At 35.3% G+C, this 22,364-nt stretch overlaps 1 non-coding gene across 1 annotated transcript; it reads right to left on the bottom strand.

Moving 5' to 3' along the window:
• Window positions 1-2,000: 2,000 nt before the first annotated feature.
• On the bottom strand, window positions 2,001-2,082 carry TRNAS-AGA (transfer RNA serine (anticodon AGA)). The gene has a single exon. It is a non-coding gene; the product is annotated as a tRNA-Ser (tRNA).
• Window positions 2,083-22,364: the final 20,282 nt, after the last annotated feature.

Below are 22,364 nucleotides of genomic sequence, written 5' to 3'. Positions count from 1 at the left end.
AGAAGAAAAGCAAAAGCTACCTGAGCCAAATGTTTTGTTGATCCAGAATTTGTTTTCTCTTTGATCATTGTTATTTTGTGTATGTTCTGGTTTTTATGGAGTACTCCCGTCACCATCTATTCATCTATAGCACTGCTGGGACAGGTCTGCTTTACCGATTATACATTTATTTCTTCTGATTTATTCTTCCCTTATTGGTCTGGTTAAGGTGAACAAACATTTATGCTTTTCCCATTTTTTAAGGAAATTAAATAGTTCGGAGAAGTAGAAATGAGGTTTGATTTCTGTCAGCTTGAGCTTAGAAAAAAATCATTGGGTTCACATTTGTCCCCTTTTACACTGTTAAAGGTTATCCTCATCTATTCTTCCCACTGCACACACTTTCAACAATGATGGTTTTTATACTCAAGGAATCTGGAAACAGCATAGACTATTTGACTCTCATTCTCTAGGAGAGAGCAATTTAATTTTTTAATTTTAGTATAATACAAATACATTATATAATTTATCCTTTGTCCTTATTCTCTGGCAACACTTAGAAATCCTTTCTTAAGCTGTACTACATAGTAAGTCGTATTGACTCTGCTACATGGCCACAGTAGGATGATATAATGGTTGAGAGAAGAGAGTACGAATCAAAGAGCTCAGAATAGCTATTAGGAGTCTATTCCTTATCATCTACATGAACTTGGGAAAAATTAATATTTCTGTACTTTAGTTTTCAGAAACAATATAAACTTTATATTTAAAATAAATCTAAGATATCCTTATTTTTAAAAATTACATTTGGGTTTACATATAAACAGGTTGAATTTAAAGTTTAAATGCTAAATATAGAATACTTATTAAAACATCATTCTTTATTTAAATTTAAAGGGCTAACCTAAAACATTTACCATTTTGTGGCTACCTCAAACTCTTCAATCTGAAAAAAAAGGCTTGTAGATGTTAGAAAGATGCAAGACATAATTAATAGAAAACTGTGTGTCCAATACACTTAATTAATAATTAGAGTTGTCATATCACATCAGTTATATTCCAGAGATCTCTCTAGTGGTTAATTCAAATGGTTTAATGATGTCATGTCTATCTCATCTTTTTGCACTCCTACCTTGTGTTTAAGTGTTGCCTTCAGATGACTCTAATTATAGGAATAATAATATAGTCACAATGGTTCTTTTTTTTAAAGAGTTATTTGTTTATTTTAGAAAGTGAGAAAGCAAACAAGCGGGGGGAGGGGCAGAGGGAGAGACAAAATCTTGAAAGGGACTCCATCCCAGGAATCTGAGATCACAATCTGAGCTGAAACTAAAAGTCAGCTGCTTAACTTGTCTGCATATGCCAAAGTGGGGAAGGGGACCTTCATGATTAATAGGATTTTCTTTAAAATTTTTTTAATGTCTTCTAGAAGTTTATAATAAACATATTCAAATTAAAATAATTAAAATTTTAGTGCCAGAAGAGACTTGGAAATTTTGACTACTTCATTTTGTAAACAAGGTGACTGTCTTATGTTATGCAATTGGTCTAAACAATGATGAATTTGATACAATAATTAACCTATAGCAAAAAGATGTCCCCCCCAAAAGTTCAAATACAAACCTCAAAATGATCAACTCTACCATTAGTAAACTAACTCCCTGACAGTAAAAACAAAACCCAGGGGCTAATGCGCTCGAGCAAAAGGACACCATGGGTCCATGACTTCTGGTGGTTCTGGGCTACCCCCGGGGCCAGGGGTCGGAGCTGTCCCTTGATGCATGACCTCGCGACAGTTTGCTTTTTGTTCCAGATTGGCATGTTTTGTCCCATCTCCCCTTCCTGGGCCCAGGTTGTAAACACAATCACACGACACCATAGCTCCGTTTTGCAGTCCTTTTATGGCCCAATTGGGGTCCCCATTGTATTCCAACCATTCACAAATCCCTTAAATAATCTGCGGAAAAAGCTGGGGAGAACTCACCAAAATGAAAGCAAGTACCAGCAAAACCCAACTTTCCCATAGTCGGCAGGATTTGAACCTGCGCTGGGAGACCCCAGTGGATTTCTAGTCCATTGCCTTAACCACTCGGCCACAACTACTGCTGATGTTAATTTTGACAGTAAGATCTATGTAGACTCTGAACACAAGAGTCTACACTGTAACAGCTCTTTGTTTAAAAAGCTGGAATAAAGATGGTAGAGAAGTAACAGGCTGAGCAGGAGATCAGCTAGATAGCTTATCAAACCAGTCCAAACACCTACAATTCCAACAGGATATCGGAGAGAAGAAGAACAACAATTTCAGAAACAGAAAATTGACCACTTTCTGAAAGGTAGGACTGGCAGAGAAGTGAATCCAAAGTGACAGGAAGATAGACCGTGGGGGTAGTGGCTGACTCCCGGCAAGCGGTGGAACAATGGAACACAAAATCAGGACTTTTAAAAATCTGCTCCACTGAGGAACATTGCTTCAGAGGCTAAACCAGGGTGAATCCCACGTGGGGACAGTGTAGCCCCAGGTTCCGCAGGGTCACAGAAAGATCAGGGGTGCCTGAGTGTCACAGAGCTTGCAGGTATTAGAGCAGGGAAGCCGGCTACAGAGACAGAGCCAAGGAGTGAGCTCTCAACTCAGGGTTACCTTGAACCGTAATCTGTGGTACAGGCCACTGCTCCGTGAGTGGGGTCCCCACAAGATCTGGGGAGACACCCCCTGGAAAAGCACAGGGATCTGCGGGGTTCGGAGACTTCAGGTGGAGCTGTGTGCCAGAGACAGAGACGCTTGGTCACTGGCTGGGTGAGCTTGGAGCAGAGCGGAGGCCAGGGAGAGGGGAGTGATAGAGCATTTTTCTCCAAGCGCAGCTGGAGGCCCAGGAGACGGGAGTGATTGAACGCTTTTCTCTGAGGGCGCACTGAGGAGTGGGGCCCCGACCTTTCAGCTCCTCTGGGCTGGAGATTGGGAGACCGGATTTTCATTCCCGTCCTCCAGAACTCTATGGAAAGCGTTCAGGGAACAAAAGCTCCTGAAAGTGAACCCAAACGGATTACTTAGCCTGGTCCCTGGTAAGGGCAGTGAAATTCTGCCTCAGGCAGAGACATTTGAGAATCACTACAACAGGCCCCTCCCCCAGATGATCAACTAGAAATCCAGCCAAGACAAAGTTCACTTACCAAGGAGAACAGTGGAATTCCAGAGGAGGAGAAAGCAAAGCATGGAATTCAAGCCTTTCTCCCCATGATTCTTTAGTCTTGCAAAGTTAATAAACTTTTTTAATTTTATTTTTTTTCTACTAATTTTTTTTAATTTTACCCTTTCCTCTTTTAACGTATTTTTAACTAGTTTATCTTAACAATACCTTTCATTAAAAAAAAAATCTTTTTTTGAACCTTCATTATTATACTCATATTTTATCCTTCATTGTATCTAATTTTATTTTTGTATATATAGATGTTTTCTTCTTCTAAAAATTTCTAAAAAACTTGAGGTACAATGTCTTCTAATAGATCAAAATACACCCTAAGTCTAGCACTGGGCTTGTCCTAGTCTCCAGCCCGAGCAAATTCTCTCCACTCTCTTTTTCTCTATTCTCCCAACCAACTTACCTTATCAACTCCTTTTTTAGAATTAAAAAAAATATTTTTTTCATCTTTATAGTCATATTCCATCCCTTCATTGGGTTTAACCTTATATATATTTTTCATTCTTTAAAATTTTGGGAGGTAAGTTTCTTCTGAGAGACCAAAATACTCCCAAAATTAAGTGGGTGACCGTGTCCTAGTCACCAGTCTAATATATATTTTCTTTTTTATATATTTTCCTTTTTATTTATTTTTTTTTTCTGAACTTCTTTTTACCCCCTTCCTTCCCACCACAAATTGGGGACTCTTCTGATTTGGTTAAAGCACATTTTCCTGGGGTCTTGGTCACCCTTTTAGTATTTTATTTACTCCTTCATATACTCTTATCTGGATAAAATAACAGAATAAAAAGGGAGAAAAACTCAACACACACACACACACACACACACACACACACACACACACAAAAAAAAAAAAAAAAAAACAACAAGAAGCAATTGGCTAGGGTCCTAATCAATATGGACACTGGTAATATGTCAGATCTAGAGTTCAGAATGATGATTCTCAAGGTGCTAGCCGGCTTCAAAAAAGGCATGGAAGATATTAGAGGAACCCTGTCTGGAGAAATAAGAGCCCTTCCTGAATAAATAAAAGAACTAAAATCTAACCAAGTTGAAATCAAAAAAGCTATTAATGAGGTTCAATCAAAAATGGAGGCTCTTGGCGTGCCTGGGTGGCTCAGTGAGTTAAAGCCTCTGCCTTCAGCTCGGGTCATAATCCCAGGGTCCTGGGATTGAGCCCCACATCAGGCTCTCTGCTCAGCAGGGAGCCTGCTTCCTCCTCTCTCTGCCTGCCTCTCTGCCTACTTGTGATCTCTGTCTGTCCAATAAATAAATAAAATCTTTTAAAAAAAATGGAGGCTCTTACTACTAGGATAAATGAGGCAGAAGAAAGAATTAGTGATATAGAAGACCAAATGACAGAGAATAAGGAAGTTAAGCAAAAGTGGACCACGAGGGGAGAATTCAAGAGATAAGTGACACCATAAGATGAAACAACATTAGAATAACTGGGATTCCAGGAGAAGAAGAAAGAGAGAGGTGAGCAGAAGGTATATTGGAGAGAATTATTGTAGAGAATTTCCCAAATATGGCAAAGGGAACAAGCATCAAAATCCAGGAGGTATAGAGAACCCCCCTCAAGATCAATAAGAATAGGTTCACACTCCATCACCTAATAGTAAAATTTACAAGTCTTAGCGACAAAGAGAAAAACCTGAAAGCAGCCTGGGAAAATAAGTCTGTAACATACAATGGTAAAAATATTAGATTGGCAGCAGACTTATTGACAGAGACTGGCAGGCCAGAAAGAACTGGCAGGATATATTCAGAGCACTAAATGAAAAACATGCAGCCAAGAATACTATATCCAGCTAGGTTTTCACTTAAAATAGAAGGAGCAATAAAAAGCTTCCAGGACAAACAAAAACTGAAAGAATTTGTAAACACCAAACCAGCTGTATGGGACATGTTGAAAGGGGTCCTCTAAGCAAAGAGAGAGCCTAAATGTAGTAGGTCAGAAAGGAACAAAGACAATATACAGTAATAGTCACCTTACCCACAAAAAAATGGCACTAAATTCGTATCTCTCAATAGTTACCCTGAATGAAAATGGGCTAAATGACCCAATCAAAAGACACAGGGTATCACAATGGATTAAAAAAAAAAACAAACATATCAATATGCTGTCTACAAGAAATTCATTTTAAACCCAAAGACACCTCCAGATTTAAAGTGATGGGGTGGAAAACAATTTACCATGCTAATGGACATCAGAAGAAAGCTGGGGTGGCAATCCTTATATCAGATCAATTAGATTTTAAGGCAAAGACTATAATAAGAGAGGAGGAAGGACACTATATCATACTCAAAGGGTCTGTCCAACAAGAAGGTCTAACAATTTTAAGTATCTATGCCCCTAACATGGGAGCAGCCAACTATATAAACCAATTAATAAAAAAATCAAAGAAACATATCCACAATAATACAATAATAGTAGGGGCCTTTAACACTGCCCTCACTGAAATGGACAGGTCATCCAAGCAAAAGGTCAACAAAGAAATAAAGGCTTTAAATGACACACTAGACCAGATGGACATCACGCATATATTCAGAACATTCCATTCCAAAGCAACAGAATATACATTCTTCTCTAGTTCACATGGAACATTCCCCAGAATAGATCACATCCTGGGATCCCATCAAAGAAGAGAACTACAAACCAATATCCTTGATGATCACAGATGAAAAAATTCTCACCAAAATACTAGCCAATGGGATCCAACAGTACGTTAAAGGATCATTCATCATGACCTAGTGGGATTTATTCCAGGGCTGCAAGGTTGGTTCAACATCCGCAAATCAATCAATGTGATACAATACATATATAAAAGAAAGAACAAGAACCACATGATACTCTCAATAGATGCTGAAAAAGCATTTGACAAAGTACAGCATCCCTTCCTGATCAAAACTCTTCAAAGTGTAGGGATAGAGGGCACATGACTCAATATTGTCAACGCCATCTATAAAAAACCCACCACAAATATCATTCTCAATGGAGAAAAACTGAGAGCTTTTCTGGTAAGGTCAGGAACATGGCAGGGATGTCCGTTATCACCACTGCTATTCAACATAGTACTAGAGTCTCAGCCTGAGCAATCAGACAACAAAAGGAAACTAACGGCATCCAAATCAGCAAAGAAGAAGTCAAACTATCACTCCTTGCAGATGATATGATACTATATGTGGAAAACCCAAAAGACTCCACTCCAAATCTGCTAGAACTTGTATAGGAATTCAGTAAAGTGTCAGGATATAAAGTGAATGCACAGAAATCAGTTGCATTTCTCTACACCAACAACAAGACAGAAGAAAGAGAAATTAAAGAGTCAATCCCATTTACAATTGCACCCAAAACCATAAGATACCTAGGAATAAACCTAACCAAAGAGGCTAAGAATCTATACTCAGAAAACTATAAAGTACTCATGAAAGAAATTGAGGAAGACACAAAGAAATGGAAAAATGTTCCATGCTCCTGGATTGGAAGAACAAATATTGTGAAAATGTCTATGCTACCTAAAGCAATCTACACATTTAATGCAATTCCTATCAAAGTACCATCCATTTTTTTCAAAGAAATGGAACAAATAATCCTACAATTTATATGGAACCAGAAAAGACCTCGAATAGCCAAAGAAATATTGAAAAAGAAAGCCAAAGTCGGTGCCATCACAATTCCAGACATCAAGCTCTATTACAAAGCTGTCATCATCAAGACAGCATGGTACTGGCACAGAAACAGACACATAGATCAATGGGACAGAATAGAGAGCCCAGAAATAGACCCTCAACTCTATGGTCAACTAATCTTTGACAAAGCAGGAAAGAATGTCCAATGGAAAAAAGACAGCCCCTTCAATAAATGGTGTTGGGAAAATTGGACAGCCACGTGCAGAAAAAGGAAAGTGGACCATTTCCTTACACCACACACAAAAATAGACTCAAAATGGATGAAGGACCTCAATGTGAGAAAGGAATCCATCAAAATCCTTGAGGAGAACAAAGGCAGCAACCTCTTTGACATCAGCCACAACAATGTCTTCCTAGGAACATCGCAAAAGGCAAGGGAAGCAAGGGCAAAAATGAACTTTTGGGACTCCATCAAGATCAAAAGCTTTTGCACAGCAAAGGAAACAGTTAACAAAACCAAAAGACAACTGACAGAATGGGAGAAGATATTTGCAAACGACATATCAGATAAAGGGCTAGTATCCAAAATCTATAAAGAGCTTATCAAACTCAACACCCAAAGAACAAATAATCCAATCAAGAAATGGGTAAAGGACAGACATTTCTGCAAAGAAGACATCCAGATGGCCCACAGACATGTGAAAAATTGCTCCACATCACTCGGCATCAGGGAAATACAAGTCAAAACCACAATGAGTTACCACATCACACCAGTCAGAATGGCTAAAGTTAACAAGTCAGGAAAGGACAGATGCTGGTGAGGATGTGGAGAAAGGGGAATCCTCTTACGCTGTTGGTGGGAATGCAAGCTGGTGCAACCACTCTGGAAAACAAAAAACTGAAAATAGAGCTACCCTATGACTCAGCAATTGCACTACTGGATATTTACCCTAAAGATACAAAGGTAGTGATCCGAAGGGGCATGTGCACCTGAATGTTTATAGCAGCAATGTTCACAGTAGCCAAACTATGGAAAGAGCCTAGATGTCCATCAATATATGAATGGTTAAAGATGTGATATATATACATATAATTTGCGACAACGTGGATGGAACTAGAGGGTATTAAGCTTAGCGAAATAAGTCAATCGGACAAAGACAACTATCATATGGTCTTCCGGATATGAGGAAGTAGAGATGCAACGTGGGGGATTTGGGGTGTAGGAAAAGAATAAATGAAACAAGATGGGATCAGGAATGAGACAAACCATAAGAGTCTCTTAATCTCACAAAACAAACTTAGGGTTGCTGGTGGGTGGGGGGTACAGAGTGGATGGTGGGGTTATGGACATTGGGCGGGGGGGTATGTGCTATGGTGAGTGCTATGAAGTGTGTAAGCCTGGCAATTCACAGACCTGTACCCCTGGGGCTAATAATACATTATATGATTATAAAAAAATTAAAACTATATTTAAAAAAGAGTTTAACAGTCAAACTAATTCTCTTTACTTGAGTAATGATTCCCTTTTTAGTCAACACAGTCTGCTTAATTGCTGCATCAAACCTCTAGCATCCCTGTTGCAAGAACTCCCAACTTGTTTCCTTATTTTTGAGTTTATCATTTTTGTGTGCTATCTAATAACCGAAACCCCAAACATTCAATTTTATGGTCACTTACTTTTTCCCTTATCCTTCTTAGTCTGCAGGCTTGCCCATGGATCCAGCTTCCATGTTTCTAGTGCTTATCATTACTTCTACTTCTCTTTTTCTTGGATACATAGAAAGAAGTACTTCCCAGTACCCTTCCAGTTAAATGGTCTGGACATGAAGTATATGTCACTTTGGGTTTGAAGTATCAAGAGGCATTGTATAGTTCTTCATGATTTCTCCCCTTGTAGAAGGAAAGGCTAAAACCTGTGTTGATCTTGCAGGATTATTAGAAGGCGAATCCCCTGTCAGCCTTGCTTCAGGTTACAAGGGGACTGAAACTAAGCCCGTTTGCTCACCCATGTAATACAGAGGAGGTGTTGCTTCGGTATTTTACGAAGCACTGGTACTTTTGCATTGGGGAAGAAGTTTTGTTTTTGTTGCTGTTTTCACTCTATAGTTTCATAACCTGATAAATACAGAATTTCATTCCAATTTTAATTTTCTAAGTATGTTCCTCCAAGACCTGTATATCAGGTATATAGTAAATGTCTCTGTTGCTATTTAGTTAGTTTGTTTTCATCCTTCCCTAGGACAATTACTCTGCTTGCCCTTTTCTTCAATAATCATATTTCTATTATTGGGCACCTTTCCTGAAGTTTGTTGTCTCACCCTTGCCAACAATTGAATCTCTATTGTAATCCAGTGAACTTCATTTCAGACAAAAGCCAAGAGGAGAAATTACAACTCTAGTACTTTACCACTTTCAAATCCTTTGCAGCTAAAATATAATCAGGACCTAAGAAAACCTCATTCAGTTCCACTTGAAATATAATAATCCTCAATGAACCTTGTACCAGAGAAAAAGTCTTCCTGTTATTGAATATTCTGGATATGTAGAATGCTTTAAAATAGCATGGAATGTACATATCTGATCTTTGGAGTTTCACTTTGTGCCAGAGGAAAAAAGGTTACATTCCCAATAAGTTTTGAAGAATGTTTTGGTCTGGGAGAAAAAGCCCTGCAGCATTTTGACAAGGTTCCCTCTCAAGGAAGGACTCTCATTATGCCTCATTTGTATTTATTAAGTGCAGAGAGAACTCCAGAGAATTTTGCTTTACGTAAAAACAAAGACCCACAACCAACTGATTCTATAATAAAAATAGTGTCACATTGTTTAGATAATGGTATTAAGAAATTCCCTGGATTGTCTGAAAATAGCAAATTTCTAAAACACCAAATAAAGAAAATAAGTCTGCAAGTATCCCATATAGATTATTCTCTCTCCCAAACAAAGACTGTCAAAGTAATACATTTAAACTAAGGAGCAGATGGGATCTTAGGTGAAAAATTCCAATAATAAATTAACTATATTTTAAAGGACTTAAAATCTGACAGAATTTATAATTAGGAAATTAGGAAAAACTACTGTTATAAATTGAGTAAAAACAGAAGTAGGAGGTTTGGCTTCAGAAAGCAGAAACAAGCATAGAAATATTGGATAATGGACACAAACTGAGCTGATCATGTCAATTTTGATAGTAAGCCAAATATTACAGGTGAAGAAATTTAAGGGGCCTTGGAATATGTGATGATATGTTATTTATATGTGAATCAAATGTATTTTTTTGTCCCCTAAGTGCAATTAAATCAGTCTTATGTTTAATTTTCAGGCTTTTCTATAATTTGGTTCTATAGTTTTATAGTAATGGTTTCCTATAAAATAGCACTTTAATAGCTAATGATTTGTATCATAAGGGCAATGATGTTTACTATTTATTTTTCTGTAGACATGTACACTTAATATCATAGGCTACCCATTCCTACCTTGAGTAAAACAAAAAATGGGCAACTGAATTTTGGTATAGATGATTTAAGCTTTCGAAATCTTGAAATAAAGTGCTTCCTTCACCAGCACATATACCAAAACTGGAACAAAATATGATTTGCAACACATACACAAATATATAGTGAGTGAGAGAATTTGCTCATTAAGTCCCAAAGTTTGGAGGAAATTTTATACTTTCATCCATAAGCAAAATTGCCAAAACTATTAACTTGACAACTTTGTCATCTCTAATTTTTCTTCTCTCTGCCCCTTAGTACTTGACTACATACTCCATAGTGGTTAAGTCTATTACAATTGATTCATGATTTTTTTTCCACTGTAACTAAACTGTATGCATCTAAACTGGATGCGAATAATTACTGACATAATTTTCTTCCTTTCTTTCCTTTTTCTTTTCTTTCTTTCTTTACCTTTTTTTGGGGGGGTGTATTTAGATAATATGGATAATGTGGATTAATATAAATCAGTCAAAATAAAACCGAATTCCATTTGTAGCATATATTATGGTTACTTTCCTAATCCATCTTCCAGAATTCTAGAAGAGTTGTGCTATTTGGATAGGTTTAACCTTGTTTCCAAAAAAGTTATGTCTCTGGATTTGCCTATGTTAGAAGCTAAAGAATGGCCAACACCCTTTGCTATAGGGCTCCATTCAGGCTACTGCATGAAATCCAGTTTGGACCAAACAGTAGAAATCATGCCTCTGCTGTAGTGATTGGTTAAGTTCAGTGATGGCAAGTAAGTTGGATGATATAATCAGAATAAAGTTCAGGAAATCCATGTTTTATTTGGAAGAGACTTTCCTTCTACCCTCTAGATATTAATGAGTAAGTATGAATGTAGAGTTATCAAATTTAATATATAAAAATACAGGATATCCAGTTAAATTTAACTTCAGAGAAACAAATATATATGTAAATATATATATATGTGTGTGTGTGTGTATATATATACACTCATGTATTAGTATATATAGATAAATTTTTATACTTTTAATATTTGTATGTCTTACACTTTGCATGGAATACTTATAACAAAAAAAAGTTTATCTCAAGTACAAGTTTAATGTGGCATTTGTATTTCATCTGTAAACCTATACCTTAATTTGAAAACAAAGGCATTATAAAAAAATGTACAGTCGAAATAACTAAAAGTGATTACAGTCATAAGTGTGGTTTTCCCATTCTATAAGTCTGCAATATGTCTACAATTTTCATTGCACTCACTACTAAATTCCTATCTTCTATTTTCTATTCTATTTAAATTATTTTTATTTGATCTTGCTAGTATGGGCCAAGGTCTATGAATCAACATAAAATTAACTGAGCAGAGAGAACTCCAGCCTGAGGAAAGAACAGATGTTAAAAATCTATAACAAGAGTAGTTTTGGCAGGTTGAAAAAAGAGCAATCAGGTTAGTGCACTTGGCATATAGTGAACAGGAGAAGAATGGTGAGGAATGAAGTTAAAGCAGAAGCATGGATCAAGAAGTTAAGATTTGTATGTCTTAGGATTTGAAATTGTATTCTCAGTACAGTGCAGTGACATGGAAATATTTATGAGAAGTGTATGAAAAGACCTGATTTTAATTTTTAAAATTATCATCCCAATATCTATGTAGAAATTGAATTCTAGAGACAGGAGTGGAATTATTATTTTTTTTTTTTTTGTAACAATATTGGCAAATGAAGATAATAGTGTGCACTAGGTTGATGTAGTGGAGAAAAAAATGTTCAGAAATATCCTATTACAAGGAGATGGAACCAGAGGAGACATCTGCCTAAAATGCAGTCTCAAATCTATCACTTAATAATTCTGTGACTAAATCTAATTATTTAATACAGGCTTCACTGCCTTTGCACTACTGTTACTGTTCTCTGGATAATTCTTTCTTGAGGGAGTTGTTGTATTGGTCACCTTAAGATACTTAGCAGCATCCTTCTTTAGGCTCTACCAACCAGATATTACTAGTGTGTCCCTAGTTGTGAAAACCACAAATGTCTTCATACACTAAGAAATATCTTCTAAGGGAAAAAATTACTCTCAGTTGAAAAAAGCTAATTTAAATTTTTTGTTTGTTTGTTTCACTTTCCTCACCTAAAATATAGGGACAATAATAGTCACTTATATAATAAAGTGAACTACATTAGTCTGAAAATTAAACCAAATAATTAATGAAATCTGCTTTATGCTGACATGAAGACATAGATGCAATTCAACACTCCAAAGCCAAATAATCCAGTTAAGAAATGGGCAGAAGATATGAATAGATATTTGCAAAAAAAGACATATACGTGGCTACTAGACAGAAAAGATGCTCATTATCACTTATCACCAGGGAAATGCAAATCAAAATCATGAGATACCACCTCATGCCTGTCAGAATGGCTAAAATTAAAACACAGGAAGCAACAGATGTTGGCAAGGATGGAGAGAAAGAGGAACCCTCTTGCCCTGTTGGTGGGAATGCAAACCAGTGCAGCCACTCTGGAGAACAGTATGGAGGTTCCTGGAAAAATTAAAAATAGAGCCACCCTATGAACCAGCAGTTGTACTACTATTTATCCAAAGGTTACAAAAATACTTACTCGAAGGGGCACATGTATCCTGATGTTTATACCAGCATTACCAACAGTAGCCAAATTATGGAAAGACCCCCAGTGTCCATCAACTGATGAATGGATAAAGAAGTGGTGTATACACACACACACACACACACACACACACACACACACAAAATGGAATGTTACTCAGACATTAAAAAGAATGGAATCTTACCATTTACAATGGTGTGGATGAACACAGGGGAAAGAAAAAAGAGAGAGAGAGGCAAACCATAAAAGAGACTAAACTATAGAGAACAAACAGGGTTGCTGAAGGAGTCATGGGCAGGTGGATGGGCAAGATGGGTGATGGGTATTAAGGAGGGCACTTGGATGAGCAATGGGTGTTAAATTTAAGTGAGGAATCACTAAACTCTACTCATGAAACTAATATTACACATATGTTAACTAACTAGAATTAAAAAAAAACCAAAAAACGTGAAACATTAAAAAAAAAAGAATCAACTATTTCAGAGCAAGTCATCTATAAAGTACTAATTCATAAGCATTTGGTAGAGACAAAATTTGAAAATAAACAAGTACCCAAATTAAGAAAATAATTATTACTCTTAAAATATTTACCATAAATTATAAATAACAGAAATTAATAAATTCATTTAAAACACAGGTACTGGGGCGCCTGGGTGGCTCAGTTGGTTTAAGCCGCTGCCTTCGGCTCAGGTCATGATCCCGGAGTCCTGGGATCGAGTCCCGCATCGGGCTTGCTGCTCAGCAGGAAGCCTGCTTCCCTTCCTCTCTCTCTGCCTGCCTCTCTGCCTACTTGTGATCTCTCTCTGTCAAATAAATAAATAAAATCTTAAAAAAAAAAAAACACAGGTACTTCAGGCATTAAAAAGAAAATAAGAGGCAATTATGTACAAAATAAACACTATAAAAGTAGATAATGGAAATGGGTTTCTTCTTGTCTGAGGTCCAATTTCCTATTCTGTTCAAAAGAAAAACACAACCAAAACTATCAGTTCTTGAAACAGCGCTCCTGGGTAGGTGAACTTGGTCCTGGCTGGGTTTCCCGTGTTTATAAAGCTGTAAAAAAAAAAAAAAAAAGAAAAAGAAAAAAGAAAGGATGAATACCCAAGTTTTGTAGCAACATGGACGGGACTGGAAGAGATGATGCTGAGTGAAATAAGTCAAGCAGAGAGAGTCAATTATCATATGGTTTCACTTATTTGTGGAGCATAACAAATAGCATGGAGGACAAGGGGAGATGGAGAGGAGAAAGGAGTTGAGGGAAATTGGAAGGGGAGGTGAACCATGAGAGACTATGGACTCTGAAAAACGATCTGAGAATTTTGAAGGGGTGGGGGGTGGGAGGTTGGGGGCACCAGGTGGTGGGTATGGTAGAGGGCATGGATTGCATGGAGCACTGGGTGTGGTGCAAAAATAATGAATACTGTTATGCTGAAAAAATAAAAAATTAATTAAAAAAAAAACTATCAGTTCTTCCATGTGTTAAGAAAGTCACTGTAATTAAAAATGTTCTCTTAACTATGAGGTATAGTCTAGTTAGACCTATGGCATTTATTAACATTCTACAAACTATTTAGATATAATATAATATATAGAAATATTTTGAGCTTAAGTTTTACAGCAAGTAATACAAAAGTGTTATGATTCTTCTCAAGCATTATGTAATATTTAGTTGGGATGTGGGTTACTGTGTATTGTATATGAATGTGTGTGTATATATATGTGTGTGTATATATACGTATATATACATAATATATTTCACATATATATGTGAAAAAGAGTGAATGACACAGTGACAGAGATTTCCCTCACATAGCATATTTTAAAAGGAAAAAACTAAATTTTGTTATTTGTTTCTAGTATGTTACAAAAGCCAAGGATAAGGTAGTTGCAATATGCTAAAGATACTAAGGCTAATAAAAATCTGAAGCTGAAACCCCTAATTTTCAATAATGTTTTAATTGTGGAAATCTGATTGAAGTTCAATTTGTATGAAATAAGAGTCCATTTAGAAAAATGTATTAAAGAGTAAGTCATTCATCATACTCTTTTTAATGTTTTGAAACCCAATTCCTGTGTGACGTGTGTGTGTGTGTGTGTGTGTGTGTGTGTGTGTGTGTGTACACACACACATACCATATCTTTATCCATTCTTCTGTTGATGGACATCTAGGCTCTTTCCATGGTTTGGCTATCGTGGACATTACTGCTATAAACATTGGATTGTACACCTTCCAATCACTATCTTTGTATCTTTGGAGTAAACATTCAGTAGTGCAATTGCTGGGTTGTAGGGCAGCTCTATTTTCAACTTTTTGAGGAACTTCCATACTGGTTTCCAGAATTGCTGCACCAGCTTTCATTCCCACCAACAGTGTAGGAGGGTTCCCCTTTCTCCCCATCCTTACCAACACTTGTCCTTTCCTGACTTGTTAATTTTAGCCATTCTGACTGGTGTGAGGTGGTATCTCACTGTGGTTTTGATTTGTATTTCTCTGATGCCAAGTGATGTTGAACACTTTTTCATGTGCCTGCTGGCCATTTGAATGCCTTTGTTGCAGAAATGTCTATTAATGTCTCCTATCCCCTTCCTGATTGGATTATTTGTTCTTTGGGATTTAAGTTTGATAAGTTCTTTAGAGATTTTGGATATCTGATAGATTTTGGATATCCCTTTACCTGATATGTCATTGAAAATATCTTCTCCATTCTGTCCATTATCTTTTGGTTTTGTTGACTGTTTCCTTTGCTGTGCAAAAGCTTTTGATCTTGATGAAGTCCCAATAGTTCATTTATGCCCCTGCTTCCCTTGCATTTGGCTAGGAAGAAGTTGCTGCAGCTGAGGTAGAAGAGATTGCTGTCTGTGTTCTCCTCAATGATTTTGAAGGAATCTCATTTTTTGAGTCTATTTTTGTGTATGGTGTAAGGAAATGGTCCAGTTTCATTCTTTTGCATGTGGCTGTCCAAATTTTTCAGCACATTGTTGAAGAGACTATCTTTTTTTTCCATTGGACATTCTTTCCTGCTTTGTCAAAGATGAGTTGACCATAGAGTTGAGGGTCCATTTCTGGCTCTCTATTCTGTTCCATTGATCTATGTGTCTGTTTTTGTGCCAGTACCATACTGTCTTGATGATTACAGCTTTGTAACAGAGGTTGACGTCAAGAATTGTGATGCCACCAGCTTTGGTTTTCTTTTTCAACATTCCTCTGGCTATTCAGGGTCTTTTCTGGTTCCATACAAATTTTAGAAATATTTGTTCAATTTCTTTGAAAAAAGTTGATGGTGTTTGGTAGGGATTGCACCGAATGTGTAGATTGCTCTAGGTAGCGTAGACATTTTCACAATATTTGTTTTTCCAATCTATGAGCATAGAACGTTTTTCCAGTTCTTTGTATCTTCCTCAATTTCTTTCATAAGTATTCTAGAGTTTCTGAGTACAGATTCTTTGCCTCTTTGTTTAGATTTATTCCTAGGTATCTTATGGTTTGGGGTGCAATTGTAAATGGGATCAACTCCTTAATTTCTCTTTCTTCTGTCTTATTGTTGGAGTATAGAAACGTAACTGATTTATGTACATTATGTACATTAATTTTATATCCTGTCACTTTACTGAATGTATGACTTCAACAGTTTTGGGGTGGAGTGTTTTGGGTTTTCCACATAAAGTATCATATCATCTACAAAGGGTGAGAGTTTGACTACTTCTTTGCTGATTTAGGTGCCTTTTATTCCTTTTTGTTGTCTGATTGCTGAGGTTAGGACTTCCAGTACTATGTTGAACAGCAGTGGTGATAGTGGATGTCCCTGCCATGTTCCTGACCTTAGGGGAAAAGCTCTCAGTTTTTCCTCATTAAGAATGATATTCGCTGTGAGTTTTTCATAGATGGATTTCATGATATTGAGGTATGTAGCCTTTATTCCTATACTGTGAAGAAGTTTAATCAAGAAAGGATGCTGTACTTTGTCAATGCTTTTTCCACATCTATTAAGAGTAACATATGGTTCTTTTTATTAATGTGTTGCATAGACAGATATTTTAGACTGATGATATGTCCTTTAATCCAAACAACATACTGATGATAAAAATTTGTTTCTCTTCTTAGGTATCTTTCTTTTTTTTTTAATTTAGAGAAATACTTCAGCCTAATATTTTTCAATAGGTGTATGACCACAAAATGAGCTTCTGGAGTATTAATGTGGTGCTAAATTTAACTTTGTTTGCACCTTCATTACTTTAATGAAGGCACAAATATTCATTTATTGAGGGACTTCTGTAGTTGAAAAACATCAATGTGTAAAACAAACATAGCACTTGTCCTCTGAGAGACTTCATTCTAATGAAGAGCAAAGTGGCTGATGCACAAAACTGTATTCATTTTTCTACCAGATAGTACTATCCCAAATGAGACTTAAATCATAACTTCTGTAGAGTGCTTTATTCACTATTTTCCAAAGTCTTTCTACCACTCTGAACCATGATCTTTATTTTACTTATTGATTGATCTAGGGTTTATGATTTTTTCTCATTTATTGCTAACTATAATTTAAAATTCAAGAAGTTGGAAACTTAATCCAGCCTAATCCTAGACCTTTGGATAAATGAATTTAGAAACAAATTTCAAAAGATATCCCTTGGTTTCAGGAGTTTCTTTAAGTGTCCCCCTAGACATGCACCCCTGGACTCCCTTATGCATGCATATAATGTTCCAGATAGGGACAGATCTGGAGAACTTCTAGCTCTTCTGTAGCTCTTTTCCCAACACCAGTTTTCTGTTCACCCCAAGCTAACCATACCCTCAGTCTAACAAAGCTACAAATTCTCCATGTCTCTTCTTACCACATTTAACATTTCTAGCTGACAAAGCCATACATTTTGCCTGTTCCTCCCCTCAACCTCAATCATGTCTACTCCCTCTCATAGCAAAGCTGCTGATTTTCATGGCCAACCTCACCTATCCAAACCTTGTTTTCAGCATAGCTTTGGTGAGAAAGAGGGACGGAGAGGATGTTAGGGGAACAACATATTCTATAAAACACTGTCCCGAGTTCACAAAAAGTTAATGTAACGAAAATAAAAAGTTGGAACAACTTCACCTATAATTACATTCACATCATACAACAAACACTGCTATCTATTTCCAAAATTTTCATCATCCAAAATAGAAACCCAACACTCAAAAAGCAGCAACTACTGATTCTCTCCTCTCCCAAGCCCTTGGTAACCTCTAGTCTACTTTTCATTTTTACTAATTTGCTTACACTAAATAACATAAATGGCATACAATATTTGTCCTTTGTGCCCAGATTATTCATTTAGCATAATATTTTCAATGTCATGTATTAGAACTCCTTCCTTTTATGGTTGAATAGTATCCTATTAATATTATACCACATTTTGTTTATCCATTTATCTATTAATGGACACATGGACTATTTTCACTTTTTGCTTACTATAGATAATGCTCCAGTAATCAGCAGTATATAGTTAAGTGTGTCTGTTTTCGATGTATTTGGGTATGTATCTGGGAGTGGGATTGCTGCATCATATAGTAAATATATAAATAAGTAAACAAAAATACTCATAGGGGAAAATAGGAAAAAATTAAACAAGATGAAACCAGAGAGGGAGAAAAACCATAAGAGACTCTTAATCTCAGGAAACAACTGAGGGTTGCTGGAGCAGATGGGGATGGAGAAGGATGGGGTGACTGGGTGATGGACTGGGGAGGGTATGTGCTATGTTGAGTGCTGTGAATTGTGTAAGACTGATGAATCATAGACTTGTACCCCTGAAATAAATAATACATTATATGTTAATAATAATAAAATAAATGAACATGGTCTGTCACTGTGTTGTCCATTTTCCCTCCTTTTCAAGGATTGCAAATCTGAAAATAACTTGTATAAATCACAGCTACTACTTTCTATTCCCTCTTACAAAATTTTATTACCACTTTTGGTTCTATAATCACTCATTACCTTTGATCATGTCACAGTTCATTGGTGATGTATTTATCTTATATATGGGAAATCAGATTTTATATTCAAATGACATGGTATGAAAATGTGCTGGGTTGAAGCTTATTATCTTTTTGGCCATGAATAATTTCTGCATTTATGTGAGCTTCATTTTTTTCTAACATGTATTTTGCTCTTTTATTTTAACAAGTTGAGACAATATGACCAATAATTTTTTAGAGGGTAATCTTATAGGTTTATTGAAAATAACCTTAGCTTACTCTATTCTTTGTATTTTATTTACAAAAAAATATAAAACTACAAAAATAAAAAAATATAAAATTTTATAATGATAAAATATACATTGAGATTCTTTGCTGTTATAAGAAGATGTATTCAATGGATTCTAGCAAAGTCATTCCATACTCACTTTGATAATGTTTGAATTATTTAATAAATATAGAATCCCAACAGGTCCCTGATATGTTAATGCATCCAAAACTAGGTAAAGAGCATTGTAAGAATTGTCTGCTTATTTAGTTGCATAAGTTTTACATGTTGTATCTATAGTCTATTTTTTTTTAAAGATTTTATTTATTTATTTGACAGAGAGAAATCACAAGTAGGCAGAGAGGCAGGCAGAGAGAGAGGAGGAAGCAGGCTCCCTGCTGAGCAGAGAGCCCGATGCGGGGCTCAAACCCAGGACCTGGGATCATGACCTGAGCCTAAGGCAGCGGCTTAACCCACTGAGCCACCCAGGCACCCCTCTATAGTCTATTTTTAAACCTAAAAAACATAAACTATTTGGAATTTATTTATCATTTAATTTTTAACTGAAGTTCTTATAGTTAATCAGTTAATATTTCTATAAATGTTACAGAGTGTTTACTATTAAATAAACATTTTGTTCCTTTCATATTGTCTTCTCATTACACAAGCTTATATTATCTACCATGCACAAAGAAAGGGCAAGGTGTTACGACAGAGAAAAAGAGTTTTTAGAGAGAAAGATGTCAACACAGATGTTAAACAACATACTATATACAGAACTGAAATATTTTTAAAACCTCTAGTATCATAGACTAGAGAATGATTAATACTAGCTCTACAAAAAAGAATTTGTTTATCAAAACAGACAATTTTGGTTTTAAAGTACACATTTAAATATTGATTGAATAATCAAGATATTCATCAAATAAAATGTAGTAACTATTTTTCTCATTTTTTTCATTAAAGTCTCTTATAAATATTATCTAGTAAAAGAGAATTTTTTGAATTAAGTAGTTTTTGTGAGAAATGTTAAAATAACTAAAATCAAGCATTCAGATATTTTTAAAAATTAATAGTTTAAGGTTAAGTGTCTTTATGTCAAAAGAGACTATATTTACAGGCATAGAGAAGTCACTTCCTAGTTTTTAGTCAGAATTTTCATGGTCAGTCAATGAATCATCAACTTCTTTAAATAAGCTTATAGATGAGTTTCAGAAGTACAACTACTTTAGAAATATTAAACTATAATATACAGATGAATATATTCTATTACTTGTGAAAAATAATTCATACAAATTATAATCATCATGCTATGTCTGATTTGTATTTAATGCAAGTTCATGAATGAGTGTAAAACTGTTTCTAGTAACTTTGAACTGACAGGGAAATAATGAAAGTTTGGAAGCAGTAGTAGCTGGAAATGCCTCCAGTGAATAAAGATCCAACTTCTAAAATATTCAGTCCTTACATATTTACTGCTAATTACAACCAAAAATTATACAGAAATATGGTGACTTTGTAAGACGGCATTCAGAAATATAATAAATTAAACCAGAAATCAATTTATAAAATAATGTACCATCTTGAAACTTCATTTTATTAATCTTATATCAAAATACAAATGTGATTTAAAGCGAATTATATTTGTACCACATATGATTTGCATTTTTTACTGTTGTCATACTATGATTGATTAACTCTGCTGGAAGATATTAACAGCCTGGTCTGTTGAATTTTCACTTTTCAGCTCTGCTGCACTTCGCACTTCTAAGCTTGTTATTATATTTCTTCAAAATGTATTTGCCTTTGAAGTCTAAAATATCCAACTGCCAGAAAGCAAAGGCATTTGGTAATTAATTTAATAGCAAATCGGACATCTGCCAAGTCAATGGAAAGAAATAATAGGCTATGCATTTTCTAATACCTGCTATACTTAAAGTACAGGCTGATAAAATTTTCTTGAGGAATATGAATTTGATAATTTTTAAAGCATGTAATCAATGCACCATATATCAATAATTGGTAGAAGACTTCTTTTCCCTTTTTTTCTTTTTTTAATTGATTTTGATTAAAAATGTCAATGCCAACATTGGCACTCAACATTTCAAATTCGTGTATCTTGTTACATGTAGTAGATAGATAAATACTCCAACCCATGATGATGGAGAGCAAAATTTATCCCAATGTCAGTCTCTAGAACAAATAGCTCAACCTACAGAAATAATGTTGTGAATCATTTTCTGGCATATTTATGATCCTAGAAATTTAGATGTAAAAGGGAAGTTATGATAAACATTGGGATACTTTTATGTATTAATTATATAAATTACAGTGTCTCAATTTAGAAAAGTCAGGAATTTCACAATATGAAACCTTAAGCCTTGCAAAATAATGCTCACTTATAATATATGAAATCCTAATAATAGTAAATAGCATTTAATAACAAAGTTATTATCATGTAAGATCTTTCTAATTTCCACTAGATGCACTTAAAACCACTTACACACTAAAATAGTCCTTATATAGGTCATTTGCTTAATGTTAAAATATAGCTGATAAAAATATTTATAATCTTTCATGTAGATAGGTTGAATGTAAGGCTGTTGAGAAAACCAGTGTCTTTTTTCAGTACTTGGCAGGTGAGGAATCAGACAATATTGAATTATGGAGAATGTACACATTTATACAAATCATTATCTTCTCAGTTTTAGTGAATGTCTCTGTTAAATGACCAAATACAATAGTATATATTACTAAAACATCACATTCTAACTGAACAGCCATCATATTTAATCACCCCATCTGCAAACATTAGTATAATAGTTCTAAGATTGAAATTATCACTGTCATTGATGACATTAATACTAATTATCCATTTTAAAGAAAAATAATTTGTGTAGTTACATTTGCACCACACTGCAATTGCACCATTTACAACCATGACAAGAAAAAAAAAAATCCAGGAATAAATTTAACCAAGGAGGTGAAAAACCTACACTCTGAAAGCTATAAGACATTGAATAAAGAAATTTAAGATGATACAAACAGAAAGATACTCCATGGTTGTGGATTTGAAAAAAATTTTGTTAAAATTTCCATACTACCCAAAGTAATGTATAGTCTCACTGCAATCCCTATCAAAATACCAAAAACATTTTTCACAGAAATAGTATAAATAATCCTAGAATTTGTATGGAACCACAAAAGATCTTGAATACCCAAAGCAATCTTGAGAA

The sequence above is a fragment of the Lutra lutra genome, chromosome 1 (assembly GCF_902655055.1).
Source record: "Lutra lutra chromosome 1, mLutLut1.2, whole genome shotgun sequence".
In the NCBI taxonomy this organism is placed as follows: domain Eukaryota; kingdom Metazoa; phylum Chordata; class Mammalia; order Carnivora; family Mustelidae; genus Lutra; species Lutra lutra.
This window is presented reverse-complemented; position numbering and strand designations above follow the sequence as displayed.